Source organism: Mus musculus, chromosome 4 (genome assembly GCF_000001635.26).
Source record: "Mus musculus strain C57BL/6J chromosome 4, GRCm38.p6 C57BL/6J".
Taxonomy (NCBI): Eukaryota; Metazoa; Chordata; class Mammalia; order Rodentia; family Muridae; genus Mus; species Mus musculus.
The window spans coordinates 100,336,762-100,356,099 of record NC_000070.6 but is presented as its reverse complement, the minus strand read 5'-3'; the positions used below and the strand labels follow the sequence as shown (position 1 = coordinate 100,356,099).

General features: G+C 42.3%; 1 protein-coding gene across 1 annotated transcript in view; it reads right to left on the bottom strand.

The window, feature by feature from the left end:
* The window catches only part of Ror1 (receptor tyrosine kinase-like orphan receptor 1), a 349,016-nt gene that overhangs the window by 88,707 nt on the left and 240,971 nt on the right, over positions 1-19,338 (bottom strand). The gene's annotated exons all lie outside the window — the stretch shown is intronic.

Genomic DNA, 19,338 nt, shown 5'->3' with positions numbered 1-19,338 from the left:
TGTTTCTACACCGAGTGGGAACTCAGGGTCTTATGCATGATCCCATGACTCCAGAAACACAGAGACACTTGTGTCTTGTAATTAATTAGAAAGGAACTTACAATTCTACACCGGTGGCTCTGCCCTTTTTTGGCAATGATACTGCATTTCAAGCCATTTCTCTTCATGAAACTGGAAATGACCTAGAATGCCCAAGGGAGAGCCATGGGTATTCCCCAAGACATTTCCCCGGTGGAGAGAACCATTGTGCTGGAGCCAGGTGGGGGAAGGGGTGGGGAGCTCAGCTTGGCACTGATTGCCTTCTTGGGTCAAGCTTACCCCACAGAGCCAGCGGCTTGGGTTCAGCTGTGGGCCAGACACTGCAGGTGGAACAAAGGCACCATTGATGCTGCTACTCACAGAGCAGGCCCCTGGGCGAGCATCAGAGGGCTTGCAGGCAGCTTTAGTCCGTGGCAGGCTCATCTCTACCACTGCCCTCAGGGCCCGGGGTTGCAACAGTCATACAAGAAGAGGGGGAAGGGATTTGTTAAGCCAGGTGGAGCTCAAGAATGCTGCCCCAGCGTTATGAAGCAGAGATGTATTGTAACCTGTAGCGTGCATTTCATTCTCATGATAGACTTGCAATTGGTTACTCAACAATGATAAACCAAAGGGGCTGTGGACCGGTCTTTTAACTAACTTTACATCTTATATCGGTTATAATCCTGCTCCCCTTCCCCATACTAACATTTGCAGTTTTATTGGGGGAGAAATACTTGTCTTGTTGTGTTGTGTGTCAGGTACCATGTTGCCATGCTATGGGCTCTTTTGTATCTTATGACAATCCTCTAGGGTAGATATATTATTCCTGTTTTATAAACCACGGACAGAGGCTCAGGTAATTGAACTTGCTTTTTACCATATTCCTTGTAAATAATCAACTCAAGCTTTTAAAATGATCCACTAAAGCTCAGTCTAAACTATTTCCCTACTGTTTCAGAATATAAGGTAACCACTGTTCCCTCAAAAATAGGCGGCATAGGGCCAACACGATGGCTTAGGAGGTGACGTGCTTGCTTCTCAAGCCTGAGGACTTGAGTTTGAGCCCCAGATCCCAAATATAGGGGGAGAGAGGGAACAGATGTCACAAAGTTGTCTTCTGGCACAGTGACACATTTGCACATCATCCACATTCTATATTATAATAATAAATAAAATGATAATAATAAATTAAAAATTGGAAAAATTAACATATATCAAATCATAACTAGTGATGCTTCTAAGTGGCATGAGGATGAAAAATTGAACTTTCATGATGTAATTTGAGGCAAAGACAAAGAAATGTGTTACTCTTAGAACATTCTACACTGCTTCTCATTGCTTTGGTGCCAGGGATTGAGCCTGAGCCTTGCAGCAAGCACTCACCCTGTGAACTACGCTCCTCCTTTTGGGAAAGTAACTAAATAACTAACCATAGGATTTCTGAGATATAACATACAGGCTTTTTGCACTGCCTCCATGTTCTCTTGAAGTCTGAACCTTTCAGAGGGCATCAGTATGGGCAACTACTCAAAGTAGCACACACATGCCTGAGTGGCACCTTCGTCTCCATGTCTTCCTCTAAACTTAAGCAGGCTTCTTCCTCAAGAAGGCATGTTGAAGTCTTCCCTTTGACCTGGATGCTTATCTGGAGAGAACACAGCTTGAGGATTTCCTGCAGCTGTTTGAATGATCCATGAAGGGGACAATCATAGAGATTTCAAAGGAATTGAAGGACCCGGAGAAGAAACGAAAAGCTCACCTTTGCCCTGAGCTTTGTGTGTCTGTCAACCAGGGAACCTGTGGGCTGGCTCACTGGTGTCTCCAGGTGTGTTCAAGAGTGTCCAATTTCAAAGAACTCTGGGAACTCTTACTCTAAGTCCCAAACAAAAGACTGGGGCTTTGATTTGAAACAGATAGACAATTCAAATAGCTCTGCAGGGTCCTAGCTACCCCACGAGATAAGATCCAGTGACACAAGGGACATCATTTCCAGCCACAATGAGCAGGGGTTCTACATGGCAAAGGGCAGGGAGTCCCAGATGGCAGGGAGACCCAAAATGAAATCACTGGAAGGAAGAGGCCTGAACTAAGGCACAGAGGGCACACACACACACACACACACACACACACACACACACGAAAAAGAACAGTGATAATTTCTTTTGGCAATCTACCAGACTATCATATCCATGGTTTGTCACAGGTCTTTGCTGACATTGTCATGCATTCTTCCCATTTTCCAGGAAGATGTGTGTAGAACCATAATAGGAATCCAGACAGACCGATGCATGGGAACCAGCTCTCAGAACCACAAGCATGAGAGGGCAAAGGTGGTATCAGCTACAAATGTTTCTTTAGAAAACAACCCAACAAGATGATTTGGGAAAGCCATTTTAGGAGAACACGAATATTGGTAAATGAGAGATAGATAGTGAATTTAGAAAAAAAAAAAAAAAGAATCTAAATACCCAATGGAAAGGAAGCAAGGAAGAGGTTCTACCTGGTCAGTTACTGTAGCCATGTGAGAATGCATGAGGATGGTCCTAGAATACATTGTTCTGTACCAGCCTCTGTTGAGTGCACACCGTATCTGTGTGCTTCATAGAGCATGAGTAATCCCACCTCAGTCTTAAAATGGAAGTCGGTGAAGATGCTTCTGTCAGCATCCCACCAAAAGGGCTGGAAAAACGAAGGCTGTGAAAAAAGTTAAAGGAACTTCTCTTCATGGCGAGCTAATGAGTGGGGTGACAGTGGTGAGCTAATGAGTGGGGTGGCAGGCACTGCCAGCCCCTGCAGAAGGAAAACATACTGGCATCGAGGTAGAAGACATAGGCACAGTTTTTAAACCTTGTAATTTATTCTCTAAATGTTTGCAAGTATGAATGATTAAAGACATCCCATGGATAGACAGAATTAATATTGTGAAAACGAACATCTCATCAAAAGCAATTTATAGGTTCAATGTAAATTACCCCAATAACAATTCCCATGACAAAAATAGGAAAGAAATTCATATGGAAGATACTCTCCCACTCTGTGGACTTCGTGGCCCCTGGATGGGCTGATTCCTTGCTCTACAGAAGCTCTTTAGTTTTATGAGGTCCAGTTTGTCAGTTTGACCTTAGTCTCTGAGCAAATGCAGTTCTATTCAGAAAGTCTTTTCCTGCACATGAATGTTGGAGGTACTAACTGTCTATGCCCCCACCCCAAGAAATCCCCCAAAATTTGCCTGAGATATTTCCATATCAGATTCCAAGCTATAGATAGTATAGAGGTATAGCAATAAAAATAATGTGAGTCTGGCACAAAACAGCCATGGAGATCAATGGGATAAATTAAGAGTGCACTAAATTAGATCATCTGATATTTGACAAAGATGCCAAAATGTACACAGGGGAAAAGACAGCACCTTCAACAAATGGTGACAGGAAGGTTGGGTGTTCACATGAAAAGGAATAAAATTAGGCCCATATCTATCACCCTTCACAAAAAGTCGGTGAGAGTTGAGCAAAGACCTCAACTTCCATGAAATGGGAAAGTTGAAACTCCTAGAGAAAATCATAAACAGAACTAGAAAACAGGCTAAAAAAATATTCAGAGTGAGGGAACCCCGAGTCAAAAAGACACATACGGCATGTTCTCTCTAATTTGTGAATCCTCGCTCTGAGACTTTGAATGTGAGTTTATAACCTGAAGTAATCACAGAATCCAGGAAAATAGAAAGGGGTCATGGTAGATGAGGGGAGAAGGAACTCTAGAGAGGGGACTCAGAAGACATAGGCTCTAGGAAGGGCAGAAGGGCAACTGGGAGGGAACTTAACTGGGGAAGAGGGTGGTTAACAGAGAAGAGGGAGGAAGGAGGGATGGGTTTCCCAACTAGAACTCAAACATTCAGAGAATGTGCTTGGCTCTAATTGTACCACAAGGTTTATTGTTTGATCAGACACAGAAAGTATGTCCCCAAGTCAGAGTCTCCAAGCATTTCAGAAAGTTCTGGCTACTGGGAGCATGAAATGAAATTAGCCATGCTGGGTGCTTAGTACAGTGCCCTGGGACACTGACAAAAACTTGGCAGATACCACCTCTACTATTACCACATGCCAGGGACTGTCCTTCCAACCCACATACAAGACAAACACAGAGCTTAGCCACAGCCACCTACTGTCTGGAAGAAGACAAAAAACAAAAAAAACAAACAAACCAAACAAAAAACCCTCAGTCCTGAGAGGCCAGATAACTCTCCTGTTGTCACACAAAGGGCACAGCTGCTTTCAGGGGACTCTCTCCTACCTCTGCCTAATCTAGTCTTTGTAACAGAAGCAAAGAATGATGGTATGTATCAGCCTGCAGAGGCAGCATGACCTGTTGTGGACTTTCCTAACTAACCCTGTCCATAACTGGCCAGGTAAGTCTAAACATCTCCATTCAGGGATTTCAAAGCCTCTGAGGTGTGCCCTACATCATTTCCTAAAGCATCCCCCATTTCTAGTCTACACAAGAGGCAACCAGCTCTCCCAAGGCTTTTGCCATTATTATTTATTATTATTACTTTTTTTTTTTTTTGAGACATAATCTATGTAGCCTAGACTGGCTTCAAACACACACCCCTTTTGACTCATCTCCTGAGTGTGGGATTGGAATTGTGAATCATCACTGTGAGGGATACTGCATGCCTCACCTAATCCCCTCTATCTTAGAACCCAGTTCAAGTCCAGCCTTTATCAGGAAGCCCACACATCTGCTTCTGCCCCTTTAACCTCCATCTCACAACTAGTTAAGGAAATGATGTAAGGCACACCTCAGAGGCTTTGAAATCCCTGGATGAAGATGTTTAGACTTACCTGGCTAGCTATTGGTGTGGTTGAGTTGTTTTGTAGTTTGTAGTTTTATCTGGCAGTTCCTAAAAAAGTTGAATGTGGATGTATAGAGTACAGGGGTTTATGGGTTCCTGTAAATGAACAGTCTAGTAGCTTAGGGGCAAATGCTGATCCTCGTGTATACCGCAGGGGCCGGCTTGGTCAAGTAGCAACTCTTTTTGTCTAAGAGTGGCCATGTAGCAGTTTCCCTTTGAAAGAAAGGCAAGCTATTCTTATTCAAAGAAGAATGAATGCTGGAGATGTGCTCAGTGGTAATTTGTCTAGCATGTGCAAGGCAGGGTCTAATCTCTCAAACTGCAAAACAACTCAACCACACCAATAGCAAAAGACCAAAACCAGAGTCAGGCCAGCCAACGAACAAACAAGCATAGGTTGGTTTCCTTCACCTTCCTGAGTCCAGTTCCTTGCACTGGACTCTATCGTCTCTGTGCTGGTCAGGCTGCAGGCTGTAACTCTATTGAGAACCATGGAGCAGCAACAGAACTCCTTTTATGCTGACCTCTAGTGAAGGACGCCCAGCCTTGGAGTGGGGCTACAGGGAAAGCTCACCACTCTGACACAGCATTTCATCCAAAAGAATGTCTACCATTCCTGCATGCCCTGTTAACCCACTGGGGATGGGGGAACCCACTGGAGAGAGCTCATCAGAGGCTTTCCCTCAGATCTTTTCAAAGAAGTCCTGTCATTTGCCAATGTGATCTTTCTTAATGTTGTGCAGATGGCAGGCTAATCCATCTTCAGATGATCTAATTGCATTGAACTTTTATGAAACATTTTGTGGAGTTGCGATGTCTTAATTGTGAGGCGAGTGCTAAATGTCTTCAAGAGTACTGAGCCAAGCACTCCCATTAAGCCCAGCATTCCCACCAAGCCAAGCATCCCCCGCCCCCGCCCTGAGCCAAGCATTTTCATTTAAGCCAAGCACTCCCACTGAAGTGGAGAATTTCCAATGGAAACATTCGGGGAGGGGGGGGGACTAGGAGGTGGGAGTGAATAGACTCAGCAAGTCCAGTTCTTAGGGATCAGTGTTGATAAAGATCCAGTTTTGTTTCAACTTACTGGCAGAGAATTTCCACACAGGGCTTGTGGAGTGTCTCCTGTGCCTTGCAAGCATCACAAGTCTATTTCCCATAAAGAGAATGAGAACAGCACAGGGTAGTGGAGAGAGAAGGACCATCAGAGGAGGGCTTTGGGAACCTGACTGGTGGAGACTCCATGCAAATAGTATTTTCTTGTCATTCCCCTGTTCTGCTGCTGTCTTAGCCCAGAAAGCTTTACAAACCTTGAACACACAGTTAGTTACCTACAGGAAGGACATTGAATCATATGGGTGTATGGCTGAGGGGGACGTGATCTGCAGCTTCTGGATTTGGGAAGAAGGCACATATAAGCTGGTGAGGTTAGTGTGAAGAGCATGGGCTCTTTAATTCCATGGTTTCTTGAAGTGTTGCTAATGCTGCTTCTTCAGCAGGAATACTCTGTGAAGTTGTCTTCTGAGTTTGCATTTGGGACAGCCTGGACTTTCAGTGGAAGTCAGACAGTAGCCATCTGAGATCTGGGCTTGGCTCATTTCTGACTCCCTGGTGGATACCACACACCAAACTACTCCATCCACAAGAGGACATTTGATGCTAGGTCACAAATACAGTGCCACACCCCCAAGATTCATGGTAGGAGAGATGCAAATAACCCTGGCCCTATTCCTTGGCAGGCCTAGGGGATCCGACAATGCTGTTTGTTTGAACTAGGATTAAGTCCTATTTCAAACACTAATGTGCGCTCTTGTCACCATCAGACTTTCAGGCCCTCGCCCTGCCCTCGCCACAAACATATTGACATTGGCCCCTGTTAACAACATCCCCCTCACTTTCACCTTCCCAGTCTCTATGCCGCGCTGGGTGTGGCAGAGCAGGAACACAGGCTGTAAAAGAACTGGGCTTCTTGATTCCACCTTGGGGTCCCTGGTGATGCTAAAAATTGGCAGGAACGATCCAGGTTCTCCATCAGAAGCCCATTTCCTGGAGAATGGTCATATTTCCTTGGCAAACGAGGACACAAGAGAAACTCTTTGAACCATTTCCAACAATGCAAAGAGAAGCCACAGAAAGCAGAGCCCTACCAGGAAAGGGAAACAAAAACCTCCTTGAAAGGTACGCTGTGGACCAGGGTTCTGGCTCAGTGGATGATGCTGTGGACCAGAGACCTTGCTCAGTGGATGATACATTGGTATCATTCAGTCTGAAATGCCTTTGAGTCAATGCTATCGCTGTAGAAGAAAGACCCCTCCCTGCAAAGGCTCTCCATTCTCAGCTGTGGTCTGGCCTTGTCCTCCAGTCACTGACCCAGGGTTTGGTGATTTACCCACTGGCTTCTTTGTACAGGGAGGAAGATAGCAGTGAGATTACAAATGAAAGTTCCTGTGCCAAGAACTCAGTGGTGGACAGTGTGGCAGGAGAGAGGGAGAAGGGTAGCCCACTCAGACTGGGCCCTGGCAGACAATGGAAGAGAACTCCTTTTGACTGACCCACCATGGGCATTTGTGTATTGTGTCAAGACTAGGCAAACCAGAGACAGAAAGCCCATTAGTGTTGTGAGGAGAGGGGAGAACCTACTAAGGGAGGGCAAGGTTTCTTGCTAGAGTAAAAACATGGTTCAGCAACCAGGTAGCTAAAGCCTGCTTCCTAACAAGCTGTATACTGGGAAATGGTCAAAATGACAAATTTTATGTGTATTATCTATAACAGTGAGAATAATAATAAGATAAGGAGGATTTCTCTGAACAACCAGCTAACACAAGTACTCAGAGCATCCTCCTGTCTCCTTTGCAGGGCTGGTTGCAGGTGTATGAACTGAACTGTATCCTCCCACTGTCAAATACCCTTCAGGATCTGCTGGCTGGGCCAGTAGACTCTTTTGAAATGAATCTTAATCTAAAAGAATAACATTTTACTTTGCAACTCGATGTGTTTCTTGTTGCAATTTACCCCTTCTCTTCAATCTAGATGGTCATCCAAGCAATCATGCATGTCTGTGTGTTCCTATGTACATGCACGTGCGCACACAATCACACATACACACATGCATATACACATGTGCATGCCTACACACACATATGTACATGCACATGTATCTATGTTTACTGGCAATGGAGCCTGGTGAATTCTGCTTTGAAATCCTCTCAGGCCACAACTTCTGGTTTTTGAATATCTATTTTTAGCTGGGAGAGAAAGCTGATTGAAACACACACTCTTCTGGGGAAGTCATGAGTTCTGTAGTGTTTTAGTTAAGGGAAATCTCTGAGGGACAGAACTGTATTAGAAAAAAAAAAAACCGTCTGGAATAAAGTATGGCACAAAATTCATGATGAGTGTCAACTGAGCAGGGCCTTACACATAAATCTTGTGTGCTGTGTTTAAGAAAAATAAAAGTTAAACTTAAAAATCACAAAGTGGATAATATTGAAGAAATGTTTCCAGCAACAACATAAGTAGTTGTATTCCCTAGCAGTAGTCAAAAAAAAAAAAAATTTAAATTGGCCATCTGAAACCGGAATTAAATGCCCCAGAGGAAAAGCATTTGTATACAATTTTAATATAATCTAGGCATGCAAGTTCAAACAGTTTTAAGAACATTTTGGGGGTGGGGGTGGATAGAGTTGCAGGCAGTCTGGATTGGCCTTGGCCTTGCTATACACTGAAGATGACACCCATTCCATGCATGCATGGCTTGCAGGTGCTTTCAACACACTGGGGATAGAGCTTAGACCTTCATGCACAGCCTACAACTCCAGCCCCCACAAAGCCATTTTAAAAATAGACAAGTGATGAGAAAGACTCCTATTAAACTCATAGATAGTCTATTAAGTCTTTCTTACAAAATCAGTGGTCAACTGATACAAAATCTGAAAAACAGTGGGCACTTTTCTCTACATGAGAGAGTAGAGAAATTGGCATGTTAGTATTTTAGGTTATGTTTTTTACCAGGAAGAAATGCCAAATTCACAAGAAATGTCAATTTATGGCCTGTTAAATTGAGTTTATAGAGTGGGCATTGTTTATCTTTTACATCTGTTAAAGAATTCCAGTTTTGTATGACAAAAAAATTTTAAACTTTGATGCCTAGTACTTTAGCTACTAGGTCAAATCCAGAGTTAGTGGAATTTAATAACACCATATAGTACCAACACCAATGGCTCTCTTATTGTTTTGATCCACTTTAAGATAAGTATTGAAATATCTGTGCTCCAGAAGTTGTGGGAGCAGTCGATCAATGTCTGGTTTGACTAAAGGCCAGCCCATGAGAGGGAACCTTTGTCTAACACTGCTTGGGAAACCAAGAACCAGAGACTCAGATGCCCAGAGGCCTAGGGTAAAACCAAACATTACTGGTCTTACAGCTTTAAAGAAAGAAGGACACTATAATCTAGCAAGGCATGTGCAGAATATGCATGTAACTGTGGCTTTTTCTAATACACATCTACAGTTGCTGAATTTATACATTTAATGGGAGTTATTCTGCAGATATTAATTGTGACTGACAGTATTTTATGAACTGACTATAAAACTACAATAAATGATTGAAGGATGCTTTATTGATATCGATAAATTGAATGTTGCTTTGTAATTTTGTATTACCTTTGGATTTAACATAAATGATGCTAAGTTGCTAGAAGATTTAGCAAATTTATTTAATTTGGATAGACATAGCTGGGAAATTAGTAAATTGTGGTTCAAAAATCTTAAAAAATGACGAATCAGCTATTGGTGTGGATAGGGATATTAAATAGTTAATGATTTAATAGTAGAAAACTTTGTATTTGAAGTGATTTGACAATATAGATCTATGTTTTTAGTAGTTAATCTTATTAAATCCAATGACACTAATTATTTATTAAAATTTAGCATCAAAATTGTACTGCCAATATAAAATATACTTTGGATACCGGAGATTTATGAAAAAAAAAAAAAAGAAAGCAGGATACTATAAAACAGTAAAGTAATTCAAAGACAAATTCTTGCCATTGGGGATAGAATTGCCCTAGGAAGTAGTTAGCATGGGTCAGTCATCAATCACCTTTCAATATATAGCTAAATCAGGTATCATATAATGCAGGGGCTGGCATCTTGGACTAACCAAACAGAACCCAGGGAGCTGAGTGCCAGCCTTCATCTCTTTCTATCACTTGGCTGCGGATGCAGCGTAATCATTGACCCCCGAATCCCGGGATCACACCGTCACTGCTATGGTGGGCTATAATCCCTCACACTGTAACCCACTATAAACCCTTTCTCCTTCAAGTTGCTTTTTGTCAGGTATTTTTGTCACAGCAGTGTGACCTAATGCCACCTGCTTTTGTAGTTTCTTTCACACAGGTGCTTTCATGTAGGTGGCTGGCAAAGAGTGGAGCTCACTGTCTACCCATGACATAGAACAGAGCTTGGTGTCTACCCCAGCTGCCGAGTACTGTCATGGGAGTCCCAGGAAGAGAATGTCTATGAGCTTCCTGCTTTTTAGTCTTTTCTTCTAGTAGTCTCTTCAGAATCTTAGAGTATGATCTTGAGGGCCATTTTTTTCTATAAATCTTTCTTACTGACTCAGTGCAATTGAATACAGCCTTGTTTGGAATGGTCAGAATAGATGTTCTGACAGAATAGACAAATACTGACACTTCGGAGCAGAGAAAAAGGACCTCGGAGCTGAATCCAGAATCTTGATGAGGTTTTATAATGACAGAGGAAATAATACATTTTCAATTAGTCATCAAGTTCAGCTGCAAGAAAACTTAGAAGACATTGAGCCCCAATTCTTTAGTTCACACACACACACACACACACACACACACACACACACACACACACAAAAGCTTAGGGCCCGGAGAAGATAAGCTTTCTACCTCACATCACTGGCTAGTGAATGACCCAGAAAGCCTAGAACCAGTGGCACCACGACCCCTAGGAGCCTGTGAGAATTGCAGGGATTCTATTCATCTTAACATGCGCTTGCTGAGCAATCACTGCACATTAACTACTATGTGAGGTGCGGAGGCAGTCACATGTAATGCAAGAAACAAGGAGCTCAGCTTAGTGGACAAACTTCCAGAAAATGTCTGCCTAGAAGGCGGGGACCTATCTTCTCTTTTTGGATATGTCCTCTACACAAGTGTCAACTGAATGGGAACTTTCCACACCCTGTTCATAACACAGAGGTTGTTGAGTGACAGGGGTTAGCTGACACATAAGAGCTTGGCTTCTTAACCTTCTGTACTCCTCCTGGTCCTGACCTCTGGGATCAGAAATCCTTTCTCTCCCGTCTCCCTATATTCTCACCATCTGCCCTTGCTCTGAGGATGCAAAGCCTTCGATGGTTTTGATGCAGACACTGTGGCTAGCTGGATTCACTGGTATGCTGTCCCTCTGTGTCTGGCCCAGCTGCTGAGTGATGCCCTGGTCTCCTCTCTACAGGACATCACATCTTCCAACTGCCTGAGTAGCTGTGTTGAAAGATCTCCTTGAGCTTATCTTGGGCTGAAAGTTATCTTATCCCTTCTTGGGAGGGGCCAGTACTCAGCTTCACTTTTGCACTGTGCCTGAGACTTGGAACCGAAGACAAGAGAAGGAAAAAAGAAATCAGGAAAAGCTACTTGATTTTGTTGTTGTTGCTGAAAGGGATTTTAGCTAAGAGCTGGTGAGAGAAAGGGAAATAAGGGTTTCAAGGTCTCTGGCTGCGGGTCACAGCAGGGAGGAGTGTCTACAGGAGGATGGGCTGCAAAGAAGGGCCTCTTCATTGGTGAAGAACCTTTTTGTTCAAACCATAGTGATGACAACAATAATGGACAGAATTTTTCAGCTCCTAACATGTGCCAGGCACACTGTAACCTCTGACATAGGAAGCATTTTATTAGTTAATCTAATTTTTAACATCCTTGTGACATAGATACTGTGTTGGTTAAGTTTTATGTCAACTTGACACAAGATGGAGGCATTTGGGAAGAGGAAACAGCAACTGAGAAAATGCTTCTGTAAGATTTGCCTATAGGCATCTTCTTGATTAATGTAAGAGGACCAGCCCACTGTGAGCAGAGCCAACCCTGAGCAGGTACTCCTGAGTTGTATAAGAAAGAAGGCTGCCGGGGCCTAGCAAACACAGAAGTGGATGCTCACAGTCAGCTATTGGATGGATCACAGGACCCCCAATGGAGGAGCTAGAGAAAGTACCCAAGGAGCTAAAGGGATCTGCAGCCCTATAGGTGGAACAACATTATGAACTAACCAGTACCCCGGAGCTCTTGACTCTAGCTGCATTTGTATCAAAAGATGGCCTAGTCAGCCATCACTGGAAAGAGAGGCCCATTGGACTTGCAAACTTTATATGCCCCAGTACAGGGGAACGCCAGGGCCAAAAGGGGGAGTAGGTGGGTAGGGGAGTGGGGGGATGGGTATGGGGAACTTTTGGGATAGCATTGGAAATGTAAATGAGGAAAATACCTAATAAAAAATTTTAAAAAAGAAAAAGAAAAAGAAAGAAGGCTGAACAAGCCAGGAGAAGCAAGCCAGTGAACAACATCCCTCCACGATCCCTGTTTCAGTTCCTGAATCCAAGTTTCTGCCCTGAGTTCCAGCCCTAATTTCCATCAGTGATGGAGTGTGGCCTGAGAGTTGTAAGCTAAGTGACCGCTTTCCTTCCCAAGTTGCTTTTGCTCATGGTGTTTTATCATAGCAACAGAAACCCTACTATAATGAACACTTTTCAATTAAGACAGCCAGAAGAAGACCCCAGAGGATATACACCTTCAACTCAGAGCATGCCAGCTATATAATAAATGCCGTGCTAGGGTTGCTCATGTTTAGAGGAGAGGGTAAATAGAAAGCACACAAGCTGAACTTGGTTAGGCTTTGAGTCCTGTGCTGTTCTTAACTTGCTCTATAGCAAGTGGTTCTAAAATTTCCCAATACTGCAACCCTTTAATGCCATTCCCCATGTTGTGGTGACTCCCAACCACAAAATTATTTTGCTGATACTCTGTAGCTGTAATTTTGCTATTGTTATAAATCATAATATAACTATCTGATATTTAAGATATCCGATATGCAGCCCTCAAATGGGTTATGACCCACAGGTTCATAACCACCGCTTTATAGCCTTATCAAATGCAGTCACTGGAGAAGGCAGGGTGGGTCTGGAGGATCCCCAAAGCCCATTTCCAGACAATTGTCATGACTTGATCCATTGGAAACTCTCTGGAAAAGTCCCATTCACAAACATGTCTTCATACGATCAGTCACATAATTTCACAATGGCAAAGTCCCATGACACTGGTTTAAGAAAAGAAGGTTATATTTGTCAAGGGTAGCAATCCCAGCTGGGTAAAACACCAGCAGGGTCATGCAGCTCAAAGGGGCATCTAAGTAAAAACATGTCCATTGACCTCAGAACCCTCTGATATAGGGAGAGAGGGACTTTGCATGAGAGGAGCTGTGTGTATACCCAGGAAAGCAAGCCTCTATTCTTCTTTCTGCCACACTAAGAAGCCCCATGACAGTAGAACATGAAACAAAGGCACAGGCATCAACTTCTGGAGCAACACATTCATGGAGGCCTTGGCAAACAGTAGCAGAATCCCCCAATCTTAGGACCCCCTCTGGCTAATTACCCAGGGAGCGTGCTCACAGTGCACTGACTTCTGTGGCTGTATCATTAGAGAATGAAGTCTGTATACACTTAGTCCAGGAAATTGTCAGAACAAATGACAATGACACCATGCAGCAATGTCACAAGGGAGGCAAGCTGATATCCAGAACAGCCACATTACATCATTTAAACTATTTAAGTTAAAAAAAAAGAGAGAGAAAAGAAAAGAAAAGACAAAGCAATGCTAGGCTAGCTACTCTGAGAAAATGACACAAGTTACTAAAATCAAGAATGAATCCAAGGATGCCATTACTAATGTCACAGAAATGAAAAGAACAACATGGGAATAGTAATATGAACAACGATGTGCCAGCAACCTGAAAAATCTAAACAGAAGGGACAAACTTCAAGGAAGACACAGACTATCCAAAGTGACTAGGAAGAAAAAAAATTAAATAGATCCATAAAAAGAAAAGAAGTTGAACTAGTAATTTAAGAACTTTTCGAATGGATTTCATGGTGAATTATATCAACATCTGCACGAATGAGCAGAATTCCCTCACAGGCTTCCAAAGAAATACTTCCCAATTCATTTGAAAAGCTTGGTATTAAGCTCATTTCAGAACTATGCAGAGATATTGCAAGACAGCTAGAGATTAATGCCCTTTATAAAAGCAGAAAACAAAACCCTCAATAAATGCTAGCAAACAAAACAGAAGGGGCAGATGAGATGGCTCAGCAGTAAAGGTGTGTGATTCCCCAGGCCCCACATGGTAGAGGGAGGAGACCTATTCCTTCACATTGTCCTCTGACACCCATATGTCCACCTCTCCAAAAGTATAATTAAAAGATTTTAAATATTTAAAAAGAATGCAGGAAAATGGAATCTAGTAACTCACATAAGGGACTTATTATATATTGCATCCACAGTATTCTGTGAATGACAGTTTGATCAATCAATGACGTACCATGCACTAATAACAGAAGAACTAACCAAATCCCACTATCATCTCAATGGACACAAGAAGTTATCTGGCAAAGGCCATTATGTTCACATAATGAAAACCATACATGAAAAGAGGAATAAAGAGGCAACATTTTGCCATCCTGGTCCAGGGAATCTATTAAAAAATCAAACCAAAATAAAAGCAAAACAAACCATGACTAGCATCAAATTCAGTGGTGATAGACTGAAGAGGAGAGGTCCTGCCACTTCATCATGTCTACTCAACAGTGTAGAGCGAGTCCAGTGAAGGCCAATGGGTGAGATATGGACATAAAAGGTATCCATGAGGAGGAGGAAGAAGCAACCCAGAATTGCAGATATCATCTTAGAGATGGAAAGTCTGAGGGAATACACACACACACATACGCGCACACACACACGTGCACATACAGACATATACACATTCAGACATACATGCACATATATACACACATACACACAGAGATATACATAGACATGCATACACATACATAGACACAGAGAGACAAATACAGACATGAGGCACATAAGGCTAGACACACTTACTAGAGCTATGGAACAAGGTCAAGTCTATATATCACAAGGTCTACAGGAACATAGAATCACTTTATAGAAATGAGCTGTTATCTTTATAGAGCAACATGGATAACCTGAAATTAATCCAATGCCATAGTATTAATACAAAAATAACTAAATACTTAAAAATACTTTCTTCTAAAAGGGAAGGTAGACTTGTATAATGAAGTCTAAAAAGCTATGTAGAGAAATTAAATAAATGGGATGATACTGTCATGTTCACAGAACAGAAGATTTAATATTGTTTAGATGTGAATAGTACCCAAACCAACTGAAATATGATAGATTTAATGCATCTATCAAAGTTCCATATGGTTTTTGTCACTATGTATAAGATTAATTTTAAGATACATCTGGAAATGGAAACATACAGAATGCAGGGCAAGTATTCAAAAGATCATCCATGAAGATGTCAAGGCCAGTTGTTATTTTTCAACTATGGTTCCTAACAACTCAGTCAAGCACTAGAGTATCTGTTACTGCTCTGACAGTGCTTAGTGATTGACTGTAGGGCTGTCCTTACTGATTGACTGTAGGGCTGTCCTTACTGATTGACTGTAGGGCTGTCCTTACTGATTGACTGTAGGGCTGTCCTTACTGATTGACTGTAGGGCTGTCCTTACTGATTGACTGTAGGGCTGTCCTTACTGATTGACTGTAGGGCTGTCCTTAGTGGTTGACTGTAGGGCTGTCCTTAGTGATTGACTGTAGGGCTGTCCTTAGTGGTTGACTGTAGGGCTGTCCTTAGTGATTGACTGTAGGGCTGTCCTTACTGATTGACTGTAGGGCTGTCCTTAGTGATTGACTGTAGCGCTGTCCTTGGCATTTGATAAGCCTGGTCCAGTTAGTTTTGGAGCCTCTAAGAGCAGAACCTGAGAACGGCAGCTTGAGTTAGTCTTAGCACTTCTTAGATTTTAGACATGCTAGTCCATAGTCACATAAGCCAATCCTGTCTGTCTGTCTGTCTGCCTATCTATCTATCTATCTATCTATCTATCTTTCTATCTTTCTATCTATCTATGATCTATGTACTGTTTCTGGCATCTGCTTAAACAGTTCTGAACTTAAACCACTACTGACTGGTTCACAGAACTCACTTCCTGACTTCACAACTCACCACAAACTTGTAGTAAAGCAGATTCCATGAAACTGACATAGGTAAGAAGTACGTATCATGGGTAGAGTTCCAGAAATAAGCACATATACTTAATTCAACTGGCTTTAAGTGAGGCCCAGAACAATATAAAGGGTAAAGAATTGCCTTTTCGGCCGGGCATGGTGGTGCATGCCTTTAATCCCAGCACTCAGGAGGCAGAGGCAGGCGGATTTCTGAGTTCAAGGCCAGCCTGGTCTACAAAGTGAGTTCCAGGATAGCCAGGGCTACACAGAGAAACCCTGTCTCGAAAAAATAAAAAAACAAACAACAACAACAACAAACAAGCAAACAAACCAAACTTGTAAACAAAAAATAAAAATTAAAATTAAAATTCTCAAACAGTGTACAAAGAATTTGAACAGGCATTTCCCAAAGGCAGAAAAATATCCAATAAGTACATGAAAGATAAGTAATACCATTAGTCCTTAGGAAATGCAAATTAAAGCCCAGTCAAGGACCACAGCTACTAGGATGGTAGAGTTTGATAGTGGACAGTTAGGCAGATGATTGACAGACAGATTCATAGATGATACATATAAAAATAGATAAAAATTTTAGAATGGAAACAAGTGTCAGAGAACATCAAATCTCTTTCCTTTGCTTGCTTGTTAGAATAAAATGATTACAACTCCTTTGGGAAACAGCTTTGCCGCTCTGTCAAAATTTAAACACATGATCTTCATATGTCTCAAGAATTACACTTCCAGATATGCAAGCTGAAAACACACATGTCCAAAACCCTTGTATCTGGCATTATTCTGAATGAAGTCAGAAGCAACCCAAATGTCCAACAGAGAGTAAATAAATAAGACATCATGTAACCACACAGTGGAATATTATCCAGTCATAAAAACTATGGAGCACTGGATGCTATAATGTGGTTAAACCCCAAGCTGTTCTGCTAAAGTCAGGTAACCCTAACACAAAAGCACAGCTACCAGGCAGTGGTGTTGAGGGCTGCACAACTCCGACTATCCTAAGATGGAGTTGTACACTTTAACGTACTCAACAAAACAGTTACTTAGAAAGAGGAACCCACCCTGTGCTCACACTAAAACAAACAAGCATACACAATAAGAAAAGAATTAATAACAGTAAAGAGTTCACATGGGTCCCTCTGTGCCTTGAGACTCAGCACACCAGCCTGGCACGGTATAAACAGAACCTTAAAAGTTGCTCATGAGATCAACATGGCTCTTGCCCCAGGGAACACTTCTCCACCCAAGTTGACAGTGATGGGCAGCACAAAGGTTGTGGGTGTCGTGTTTTGGTGAAGGCAGGAGGTACTGCTTTACAAATAGGAAGAACAACAGTGACAGAAGCCTTTCAGAAAGGAAATAAGTCAGTCACCTGGTCACAGCTTGGCTCCTCTCAGCTCGGCTGTCATATTTTTTGCACACCAAACAACATTTTGAATATTACCAAGCATCTACGACATCAGGTTTTCATGATATTCAAATCATCACTTGTGAAAGTTCTCATATTTTAGAGGAATATTCTTAGCCAGCATTTCACATGGCTGAGCAAGATTTTGCAATCGATATTAAGCATTATCTGTTGAGCTGGGACCTTTCCACACTTAGAATAAGGGTTCTAATCCCACAAAACCACAGAAGGCAAGCTTAGATGGAAAGCAGGTCTTTACAAGGGTCAAGTCAGAGCAACAATGTGGGTCTAGCACAGTGCAACCACTGCTTTTCCAAACAGAGGCCATGTGGAGAACTTCGCATGGAGAACACCTTGGGAGAAGCAGGCTCAGGCTGAAGTAGTGCATCCATGAGCCAGTGAGCATCCTCAAGTGTTGGTGAGCCCCAGGGGAATACAGAAATCCTTCCTTGCAATGCTTAGAATGAGCCAACCCTACAGATGCCTTGATATTGGAATTCTAGCTTCCAGAGCCCTGTGATATTGTTTTAAGGTTTCAGCTATACAGTTTACGTCACTCAGTTATAGATGACATATACTATTCATTGTTATTTAGAGGGTAAACCTAAAATGCATTTCTTTTCTACGTGCCTTGATTCCATCAGAAGTCACACCAAGTGGCAGATTTACACTGTCTAGATTTCTAAATACACTCTTGGATACTCAATGACACTTTTGCCCACATGCATCTATCTCTACCTATGAGTGGCACGTGACCTCATGCTTCACTTTGTACCTGCTCGGGTGTTGCATGCCTTTAAGACTGATGTGGTTGTCGAGATTATGAAATCAGTAGCATAGTCTATAATGATTGGCTATCAGATATGATCCCATGTCTATGTTTGAACATGGTACACAAAATTCTTACTTTGTCTGCAAAGTTAAGCTCTATGTGAAATAAGTCCATTTGGAACAATGGAGGAAAAGTCATTGTATAGACCGAGTATAAAATCATACAGATTATATATGTTTTTAGTCCATGAACAGAATACTCAGCCACACAAAATAATGATTAAAATAGTAAATTATGATAGTCTAGGCTTTCCATTGTAGAAAGCTGATCTTGCACACACATTTTTAAACGGGGGAATGAAGGTGTATTTGTCAGTGTGGGTAGTTGGAGTATCCTTATCACTTGGCAGGTTTAATGACTTGATTTATATCTTTAAAATCCTTAACCAGTGTGGACCCTTCATTATTCTCATACCGCAGAACCTGTGCTGCCAGGGGTGGGCTAGGGTCGAGCAAAGATAGCAGAGCAAAAGCCGGAGGCTATAAACAGAGTCGTGCAAAAATCTCAGACGTGTTCCAAGTCTCAGCCAAACAACCATCCCAGATCCTTTCTGTTTAGACCTGAATGGCTGATCATGCAGAAGGAGGGACTGGAGCCCTCCTGGGCTGAAGGCTCCTGGCTCTCCCTGGGTGCTACCTCCTGCCTCTCACTCTTCTGATGTTCTGGATGTTAGGTTGGTGCCTTGAACACGTATTTTATTTTAGTGACTCTGCCTGTGCTACTTACAAGTAACGAATAAACAGTATGCCACTCCTATTCTGGGGAAAAAGCACAATTTCAAAAAAAAAAAAAAAAGCCATCCATATTATCCTTAATGCTGTGACATCCTTGTGGCTCTTATTTTGTTTATTTCTGACAGCTTCTGGGTTTGCCTGCT